Genomic DNA, 10,279 nt, shown 5'->3' with positions numbered 1-10,279 from the left:
CCACGTGGCCACAAACCCAGGGCAGTAGGGCAGGGATAGCTCCTTGAGAGCCCCCACACACAGACCTGGCTGCCCCTGGCACACTCAGCTAGCAAAACTGGAGCTCAGGCAGGGACCTGGGTGAAGGTTTTCCCAAACAAGGGTGGGTGAGTCCCAGCAGGGTTGTTTGTACGAGATGGCCCAGGTTTGGCCCAAAGCAGCCTCTGCTGACTTGTCACTGTCCTTTTCTCCATTAACAGGTCCCCTGTGCATCCCCAGCAAATGTCCAACAGCAGCTCCATCAGGCACTTCCTCCTGCTGGCATTGGCAGACACGCGGCAGCTGCAGCTCCTGCACTTCTGCCTCTTGCTGGGCATCTCCCTGGCTGCCCTCCTGGGCAACGGCCTCATCATCAGCGCCGTAGCCTGCGGCCACCACCTGCACACGCCCATGTTCTTCTTCCTGCTCAACCTGGCCCTCAGTGACCTGGGCTCCATCTGCACCACTGTCCCCAAAGCCATGCACAATTCCCTCTGGGACACCAGGAATATCTCCTACACAGGATGTGCTTCACAGCTCTTTCTGGTTTTCTTCTTTCTTGGATCAGAGTTTTATCTCCTGACCATCATGTGCTATGACCGCTATGTGTCCATCTGCAAACCCCTGCACTACGGGACCCTCCTGGGCAGCAGAGCTTGTGCCCACATGGCAGCAGCTGCCTGGGCCAGTGCCTTTCTCAATGCTCTGCTACACACAGCCAATACATTTTCCCTGCCCCTGTGCCACGGCAATGCCCTGGGCCAGTTCTTCTGTGATATCCCCCAGATCCTCAAGCTCTCCTGCTCCAGATCCTACCTCAGGGAACTGGGACTTGTTGCTGTCAGTGTGTCTTTGGTATTTGGTTGTTTTCTGTTCATTGTTTTCTCTTATGTGCAGATCTTCAGAGCTGTGCTGAGGATCCCCTCTGAGTAGGGACGGCACAAAGCCTTTTCCACCTGCCTCCCTCACCTGGCTGTGGTTTCCCTGTTCCTCAGCACTGGCACATTTGCCTACCTGAAGCCCCCTCCATGTCCTCCCCATCCCAGGATCTGGCCCTGTCAGTTCTGTACTTGGTGGTGCCTCCAGCCCTGAACCCCCTCATCTACAGCCTGAGGAACCAGGAGCTCAAGGCTGCAGTGTGGAGACTGATGACTGGATGGTTTAAAAAACATTAATCTTCTCTTTTATTACAAATCATTTGTAGTAAAAATCACAAATAACTTGTAATAAAAATCATCTTTAATACTTCTTACTGGCTTCATTTTGGGGATTCTTTTACTTTGTTTTCTTTTTTTCATATTGTCCACAAAAAAATTATATTTTCTGTGCCATTTTTCATTTTGTTTCTCTCTACCTTGCCTGTGGCCATGGACTGTGTCAATGAGGGGCTGCGCTCTTGGTGGATTTAAAGGAACTAAAGGATCTCCAAGCAAAGTTTTCTGCAGAGATGCCCTTTTGTTGCTTTCTCTGGAGCTGCAGCAGCAATGTCTGTGTGCAGAGCTGGGGCAGATCAGTGCTGGCACAGGAGCTGTGCCCAGCAGCAGCAGCCCTTGGTGTTGCCAGTGCTGCTGCCGTGGCCCTGCTCCGCTGCCCTGGTGGCCCTGGTGTTGCTGTAGGGCCTGAGTGCTCTCGGGGCCGGGCACAGTCCTGGGGGTGGCAGTGCCGGGGCTGCAGCAGGGACAGGCCATGGGCACTGCTGGGGCAGCGCTGACGCCTCAGGCCAGGCCCTGGGGGCTCCAGGCTCCTTGCCCAGGCTCTCTCAAGAACACGGCCAGGCCAATGTTCAGCACAGAAAACATCCGTGAGCAGCCCCAGGCTGGCCGTGGGCAGGCTGGGGGCAAACAGCATGGCTGGGGCTCTGCAAGGGCCCTGGGGGAGATGGGAAAGAGCAGCAGAGCAGGGGCTGATCCATCCCCAGTGCACTGGACAGGCCAGGGCAGCGTCCCAGAACATCCTCATGGAGCTGCCAAGAACATCCTCCCTCTGCAGCCCTGGCCTCTGCCCCAGCTCACACAGGTGCCCCATCATTGCAGGCACAGACACGGCAGCACTGGCTCAGCAGCCCCTGTTTGCATTGCACACTGCAGGCTGGAGCACCCCACATGCTGTTGGTGTGGGGACATGAACCTGAGGGAGCACAAATGCCATCAGCCCCTGCGGCCAGCAAGGGCTGGGGGACAGCAGGGAAACCACTCAGCTTTGTCCTGGCCTCTGCAGTCAGCCAGAAAGTTTGTTCCCATCAGCTGGGAGTTTCCTGTCCCACTGCAGACGCTGTTGCTCGTGGAAAGTGCAGAAAAAGCCATCTTATAAACTGTTTCAATTTTCCCTTTGAGAACTTAACATTACCACTGTCTAAAATGCTAACAATATTATAATACATCCCTTTTTGTACAATGCTGAGTTTCAAACCCATGTTAGATGTAAAAGGCAAAGTACTAAATACCACCTGACCAAAAACAAAGCCAAAATCAGCTACCAATTTCTAAAAAAAACCACAGATAGGAAACAGACTAAAGCTTCACAAGGCAGCTGTATATACTGCTTTTAAAATTCCCGGGCAGCAGCAGCAGGGCACGCCCTGCCAAGCCAAGGCAGAAACAAAGCCTCCCCTGCCATGGAATGCAGCCTCCCCGCGGGGCAGAGAGAGCAGCCACGCCACGTGGCAAGCTGAAACCGGGGCCCCCCGCGCCGCGTGTGCAGAGAACCCCCCTCCCCCGCACAGAGAGAGAGAGAGATATCCCTTGACCACGTGGAGAGAGCCGAGCAGGCTGCGCTGCAGAGCCGGAGGGGAAGGGCAGAGAGCACTCCCGCTCCGGCACGAATTCCAAAAGACAGCGAAACACAAGTGTCGTGGGTTGACAGCCTTTATCCCAATATCGTGTGTTGTGTCTGGCAGCTGTGCCTTTTCTCTCTTCCCCCCCCCCCCCCCGGCGGCCCTCTTGCTGCGGCGGGGCGGGGAAGAGAGGAGGGAGGGTTTGACCAGGCCTCTTTGGCTTTTTGCTTTTGCTGCTTGGCTTGGCTAGCAGCTTTGCTTGCTTGCTTTCTGCTTTTTCCGCTGTTTTTTTTCTTTTCTCTTGTTCCCTCTTTCTTACCCTCCCCTGAAGATACTGGACCGGCTCCGGACCTGACCTGAGAGCTCCAGGACACCCGAAGCTTGCAAAGAAGAGTGGCGCCCTCTCAACACAGTCTGTTTTGGTTTTCTTTTCTTGTGTTGGGGAGTGTTCTTTTGTTACTTGTAAATAAATAGGTTTTGTTTTCCACTTTGCTCCTCTGAGAAATTCCTTCCCGAACCCGGTATTGGGGGAGGGGTGGTTGGAGGTTTGTTTTGTTTTGGGGGGGCTCCCTTTTGGAGATTTCCCCTAATTTGTCCTAAACCAGGACAGTATATTTTTTGGTGCGTTGGCCGGGAAATCGAGGCCAAAAAAAAAAAAACAGTGGAAAAAAACCCTATAACAATAATATTTTGGTTTTGGTTATTTTGTGGGCATATTGGTGATTCATAATGTCATTTGGAGTGGAAGTTTGCCGGTATTTCTGGTCTCTAGGGGTTTTTGAAGTTTTGCTACCCTTATGGTCCCTGGGGTTATTTCCTTACTCAAAAATAGCTCTGGTGTTGTCCCTAATAAGTAGCTTTTGTAAGCGGGGGGCACTAACCAGAATAGTCATTGTACTGGTCTTATGTGTGATGATGTGTTGGTCAGGAATGTATGGATTGTTGTTATGGCTGTGTACTCAGTTTGTTTGGGGAGAAGAAGGGGAAGGGGTTTTTCAGCCTGTGTCTTCCTTCTTCTCCTCCAAACTGTTGACATCTCTATTAGAAAATACTGAATTTCCCCTGAGTTTGAAAGAAACCATCTTTCTGGCATTTAATTTATTAAGCCTTTTCTATACTGTCTGGAGTGTGTATAAAATGAAAGCTGAAATTTCTAGAGGGGTTAGAGAGACTCCTGACTCAGGAGTAAAACAAAGCAGGAAAAATCTTGACTGGAGTGGGAAATGGGAGGATATGGGCCAGACTTTAAAGGGATTTTCTGATCCTATAGACTGGGACTTTCCATCTGATCAAATTCAGAATCCAGTCGAGGTGGCAAAGTATTTGAGGGAGAAGTGCCATGGTAACACTAAGGAAGAAAGGATTACTGCAGTGAGCTGGGCCTTGGCGTTTGTTTACCGTACTCTGCTAGATACTGTGGAGCAGCAGATAGCAGAAAGGGAACAGGGAGATAAGTTAGTTACTACCCCAGTGACCCAGGCTGCAGCTAACATCCCAGGCTCCAGGCTAGCAGCTGAATCAGACAGTAGGCCCCAAACCATGGCTGTTGCAGCTAATACAAGAGGTGGAAAGTGTAAAGGCAAGACCGATCGAAAGGTGGAGGATGATGATGATGATGATGCAGGAGAAGTACCCTCACCAAAATCAGAGGCCACATCAAGGGGCACAGAATCTGGAGCTAATATTGACTCCTTTTCTCTGAAGGACCTCAGAGGCCTAAGAAAGGATTACAGACGACAACCTGACGAATCTATAATTAGTTGGTTAGTCCGCCTTTGGGATGCTGCAGGGGAGGTTACGATTTTGGATGGTACCGAAGCGAGGCATTTGGGATCCCTGTCACATGATCCTGTCATCAATCAAGGTATGATGAGGGGGGCTAACCCTCACAGCCTCTGGGAACGGGTCCTAAGAAGCGTAGCAGAACGATACCTGTGTGCGGATGATCTCTATATACAGCAGACATGGTGGAAGACCATAGAACAGGGGATCCAACGCCTGAGAGAGATGGCGGTGGCAGAGCTCATTTTCTCAGATGACACAACAACTAGAAATCCGGACCTGGTACCATGCACACCTGTAATGTGGAGGAAACTTGTGCGACTTGGGCCACCTGAATACGCTTCTGCCCTAGCAATAATGAAGTGGGATGATACATATGAGACTGTGCTCGATATGGCAAAGAAGCTTCGAGCGTATGCAGATGCTGTGCATGGCCCAACTCATGCCAGAATTGCAGCAGTGGAAACCCGACTGCAGAAACTAGAGGACAAAATAGAGGAGAATCATAAGAAACTCCAAGAAGAGATTAAGGAGGACCTTATTCAAATCTCAGCTGTACAAATTAGAGGCCCTGGTGTCCAACGCTGGTGCTCCTTTGATGGGGAGAGAAGGTACATCCCACAGGCTGAGTTATGGGTTTTTCTGCGTGAGTCTGGAGAAGACATGAGGAGATGGGATGGAAAACCCACCGCTGTTTGGCACAACGGGTGCGTGATTTGAAGAAAAGAGGAAGTATCACCAAAAAGATAGCAGCTCCGGTCGCTCGTAGCCGAGATGTTAAGTATGATGATGATGATGACATGTCCGATCCCCTTGAAGGAACTTCTAAGGCATATGCCCAAGGAAAGAAGGACAATCTGGCTTAGAGGGGCCCTGCCTCCAGCCAGGAAGAGGCACGGGAAAACCGGGTTTTCTGGAAGGTGTGGATCAGGTGGCCTGGCACATCAGAGCCACAAGACTATGAAGCATTGATTGACACTGGATCACAGTGTACTTTAATGCCATCGGAACACGTGGGGACAGAACCTGTTTCCATTGCTGGAGTGACGGGGGGATCACAACAGTTGACTTTGTTGGAAGCTGAGGTGAGCTTGACTGGGAAGGAGTGGCAGGAACATCCAATTGTGACTGGTCCAGAGGCTCCGTGAATTTTGGGCATAGACTTCCTCCGGAATAGCTGTTACAAAGATCCCAAGGGATTCAGGTGGGCTTTTGGAATAGCTGCAGTGGAGATAGAGGGTATTAAACAATTGAATACCTTGTCTGGACTATCAGAGAACCCATCTGCAGTAGGACTCTTGAAAGTAGAGGAGCAACGAGTGCCAATTGCCACCTCAACAGTGCACAACAGGCAGTACCGGACAAATCGAGATGCGGTGATCCCCATCCACAAGATGATCCGAGAGCTGGAGAGCCAAGGGGTGGTCAGTAAAACCCACTCACCCGTTAACAGCCCTATCTGGCCCGTGCGAAAATCTGACGGAGAATGGAGACTGACTGTGGACTATCGTGCCTTGAATGAAGTGACTCCACCACTGAGTGCGGCTGTACCGGACATACTGGAACTGCAGTACGAGCTGGAGTCCAAGGCAGCAAAGTGGCACGTGACCATCGATATTGCTAACGCGTTTTTCTCCATCCCTCTGGCAGCAGAATGCAGGCCTCAGTTTGCTTTTACATGGAGGGGAGTGCAGTATACCTGGAACCGACTGCCCCAGGGGTGGAAACACAGTCCTACCATCTGTCATGGACTGGTCCAGGCTGCACTAGAAGAGGGTGAGGCTCCAGAACATTTACAATATATTGATGATATCATTGTGTGGGGGAACACGGCAATAGAAGTGTTCGAGAAAGGAGAGAAGGTAATTCATATTCTCCTGGAAGCCAGATTTCCCATTAAGAAGAGCAAAGTCAAGGGACCTGCCCGAGAAATTCAGTTCTTGGGGGTGAAGTGGCAAGATGGACGGCGTCAGATTCCTGCGGATGTTATTAACAAAATCACTGCTATGTCCCCACCAACTGATAAGAAGGAAACACAACCTTTCTTAGGTGCTATATGTTTCTGGAGGATGCACATCCCTGAGTATAGTCAGATTGTGAGACCCCTTTATCTGGTTACCTGCAAGAAGAACAACTTCCATTGGGGCCCTGAGCAGCAGCAAGCTTTCGTCCAGATCAAGCAGGAGATCGCTCATGCTGTAGCCCTTGGTCCAGTCAGGACGTGACCAGATGTGAAGAACGTGCTCTACTCTGCAGCCGGGAGCCATGGTCTGTCCTGGAGCCTTTGGCAGAAGGTACCTGGCGAGACCCGAGGCCGACCATTGGGATTTTGGAGTCGGAGCTACAGGGGGTCTGAAGATAACTATACTCCAACAGAAAAGGAAATCTTGGCCGCCTATGAAGGAGTCCAAGCCGCCTCGGAGGTAATTGGTACAGAGGCACAACTCCTTCTGGCACCCCGACTACCGGTGCTGGGATGGATGTTCAGAGGAAAGGTTCCCTCTACCCACCATGCCACCAGTGCTAAATGGAGTAAGTGGATTGCCCTCATTACGCAGCGCGCTCGAATTGGGCAGTTAAATCGCCCTGGGATTCTGGAAATAATTACAAATTGGCCTGAAGGTGAAAGCTTTAGTGTCGCGGATGAGGAACAAGAGCCAGTGACCCGGGTTGAGGAAGCTCCTCCATACAATCAGTTGCCAGTAGAAGAAACACGTTATGCTCTATTCACTGATGGTTCTTGTCGCGTCATAGGGATGAAACGGAGGTGGAAAGCAGCTGTATGGAGTCCCACTTGACGGATTGCAGAGGCTACTGAAGGAGAGGGTGAATCAAGTCAATTTGCTGAAATCAAAGCTATTCAACTGGCCCTAGGTATTGCAGAGAGAGAGAAGTGGCCAAGGCTCTATTTGTATACCGATTCTTGGATGGCAGCCAGCGCTCTATGGGGATGGCTGAAGAGATGGAAAGAGGCCAACTGGCAGCACAGAGGAAAACCAATTTGGGCTGCGGAAGAGTGGAAAGATATCGCTACTCGGTTAGAGAAGTTACCTGTGAAGGTTCGCCATGTAGATGCCCATGTCCCCAGAAGTAGAGCCAATGAAGAGCAGCAAAACAACCAGCAAGTCCATCAGGCTGCAAAGATAGGGGAGTTGAAGATAGATCTCGACTGGTAGCATAAGGGAGAGTTATTCTTAGCACGATGGGCCCATGATGCCTCAGGCCACCAGGGTAGAGATGCCACCTATAAGTGGGCACGAGACCGAGGGGTGGATCTAACCATGGACAGTATCTCTCAGGTTATTCGTGACTGTGAGACGTGCGCTGCCATCAAGCAGGCCAAGCAGGTGAAGCCCCTCTGGTATGCGGGGTGGTGGTCTAAGTACAAATACAGGGAGGCCTGGCAGATTGATTACATCACACTGCCTCAAACCCGCCAGGGCAAGCGCTATGTACTAACCATGGTAGAAGCCACTACGGGATGGTTGGAAACCTACCTGGTGTCTCATGCTACAGTCCGTAACACTACCATGGGCCTTGAAAAGCAGGTCCTTTGGAGGCACGGTACCCCCGAGAGAATTCAGTCGGATAATGGAACTCATTTTAAAAACAATCCTATTAATACTTGGGCTAGGGAACATGGCATCGAGTGGGTATACCATATCCCCTATCATGCACCAGCTGCAGGGAAAGTGGAAAGGTACAATGGATTGTTAAAAACCACCTTAAAAGCATTGGGTGGGGGATTTTTAAAAAACTGGGAGCAGCATTTGGCAAAGGCTACCTGGTTAGTTAACACTCGAGGTTCCACCAACCGAGCGGGTCCTGCTCAGTCTGAGCTCCTTAATATAGTAGATGGGGATAAAGCCCCAGTGGCCCATGTCAGAGGTTTGTTGGGAAAGACTGTATGGATCAACCCTGCCTCGAGTACAGACAAACTCATCCGTGGGATTGTCTTTGCTCAAGGACCAGGTTATACATGGTGGATAATGCAGAAAGATGGAACAACACGGTGTGTACCTCAGGGAGACCTGATTGTGGGATGAGACTCATATATGAATGTCATTGTTTGTTGAATGTGAGACAGAAGGAAACTGTAAGTGTCAAAGGTCTGAGCAAGTAAGATGAGAGGAATGCGTAAGTGTCAAAGGTGTGAGTAAGTGAAATGAAAGTTTTTTATTGTATGTTCACGATATGGGATAAGGGGTGGAGTGTCGTGGGGTGACAGCCTTTATCCCAATACTGTGTGTTGTGTCTGGCAGCTGTGCCTTTTCTCTCTCTTCCCCCCCCCCACCCCCGGCCGTCTTGCTGCGGCGGGGTGGGGAAGAGAGGAGGGAGTGTGACCGGGCACTTTCGCTTTTGGCTTTTGGCTGCTTGGCTTGGCTAGCCGCTTGTTTGCTTGCTTTCTGCTTTCTGCGCTGGTTTTTTTCCTTTTCTTTTGTTCCCTCCTTCTTATCCTCCCCTGAAGATACTGGACTGGCTCGGACCTGACCTGGACGTCCAGGACCCCTGGAGTTTGCAAGACAAGCTCCGCGCCCTCCACAATACAGCCTGGTTTCTTTTCTTTTCTTGTGTTGGGGAGTGCTCTTTTGTTACTTGTAAATAAATAGGTTTTGTTTTCCACTTTGCTCCTCCGAGAAATTCCTTCCCGAACCCGGTATTGGGGGAGGGGTGGTTGGAGGTTTGTTTTGTTTTGGGGGGCTCCCTTTTGGAGATTTCCCCTAATTTGTCCTAAACCAGGACACCTGTATAAGCAAACACCAGAAAGAATCCAGCAGAAATTATTTTTGTCTCTGCCCCCATCTGTCACATCTCCTCTGGAGCTGGAAGTGCAGCCCCAGCACTTAGAGGGCTCAGAGATCACAAGCCCATCTCCCACAAAGAGAACTTGCAGACCCTGGGCTGCTCTTCTTGGCCCCTGCACGCTCAGCCAGGCTGAGATGGACACTGATGGTTTCTGGGCCAGGCTCTCTGAGCCCAGCCCAGCTCCCTGCAAGCTCTGCCAGCTGCCCTGAGCTCTGGGCAGCACCAAGGGCCTCTCCCCAGCCCAGCCCAGCCCAGCAGGCTCTGGCCCCACAGCTCTGCTCAGGCCAGGCTGCTCTGGGCACTGGCCCACGGCCTCAGCCCCTGGCAAGGGCACAGCAGCAGCTGCAGCTGCCACAGGACTCAGCCCCAGCCATGGGGGAAGGTGCTTGGCCAAGGCCAAAGGAGGCTCCCTGGCTGCCCTGCTCCACTCGGGCTGAGGTGCTGAGAGCTCTGCAGTCCCTGCTGCCATCCCATCTACCCAGGGCAGCACAAGAGCCCCGGCCTTGGGGCCCTCAAGAACTGCTCCTGCTCCAGGCCCAGGGCCTGTCGCAGACATTTCTCCACAGAAATCCTTTCTTTCGGATTTCTGTGTCTTCTGGAGGCCAGAGGCCTCAGAAGACAAGGTAAACAATTATTATCAGATGCTGTGGAATGTAACAGGAGTTTCCTGATTGGCTCATTTTCTATGTTTATAATTAAGGGCCAATCACAAAGTGTAAGCCAGGGGACTGAGTCCTTTTGTTGTGATTTCTTTCTATCTATTCTTAGCCTAGCCTAGCTGCTCTGCAAACCTCTCTCTATATTCTATTTAGTATAGTCATAATGTATTATATATAATATCTTAATAAATCAAGCCTTCTAATTCAAGAAACAAGATTCACCGTCTCTCTCTCACCAGCT

The 10,279-nt window shown here is 51.0% G+C and overlaps 1 pseudogene; it reads left to right on the top strand.

Annotated features, from left to right (window-relative positions):
• The first annotated feature begins 261 nt into the window (after window positions 1-261).
• LOC131562644 (olfactory receptor 14J1-like) lies at window positions 262-2,328 on the top strand (annotated as a pseudogene).
• The last annotated feature ends 7,951 nt before the right edge of the window (window positions 2,329-10,279 follow it).

Source organism: Ammospiza caudacuta, chromosome 11 (assembly GCF_027887145.1).
Source record: "Ammospiza caudacuta isolate bAmmCau1 chromosome 11, bAmmCau1.pri, whole genome shotgun sequence".
Lineage (NCBI taxonomy): Eukaryota > Metazoa > Chordata > Aves > Passeriformes > Passerellidae > Ammospiza > Ammospiza caudacuta.
The sequence above is the reverse complement of the archived record's forward strand: the minus strand, read 5'-3'. Positions and strand labels throughout refer to the sequence as shown.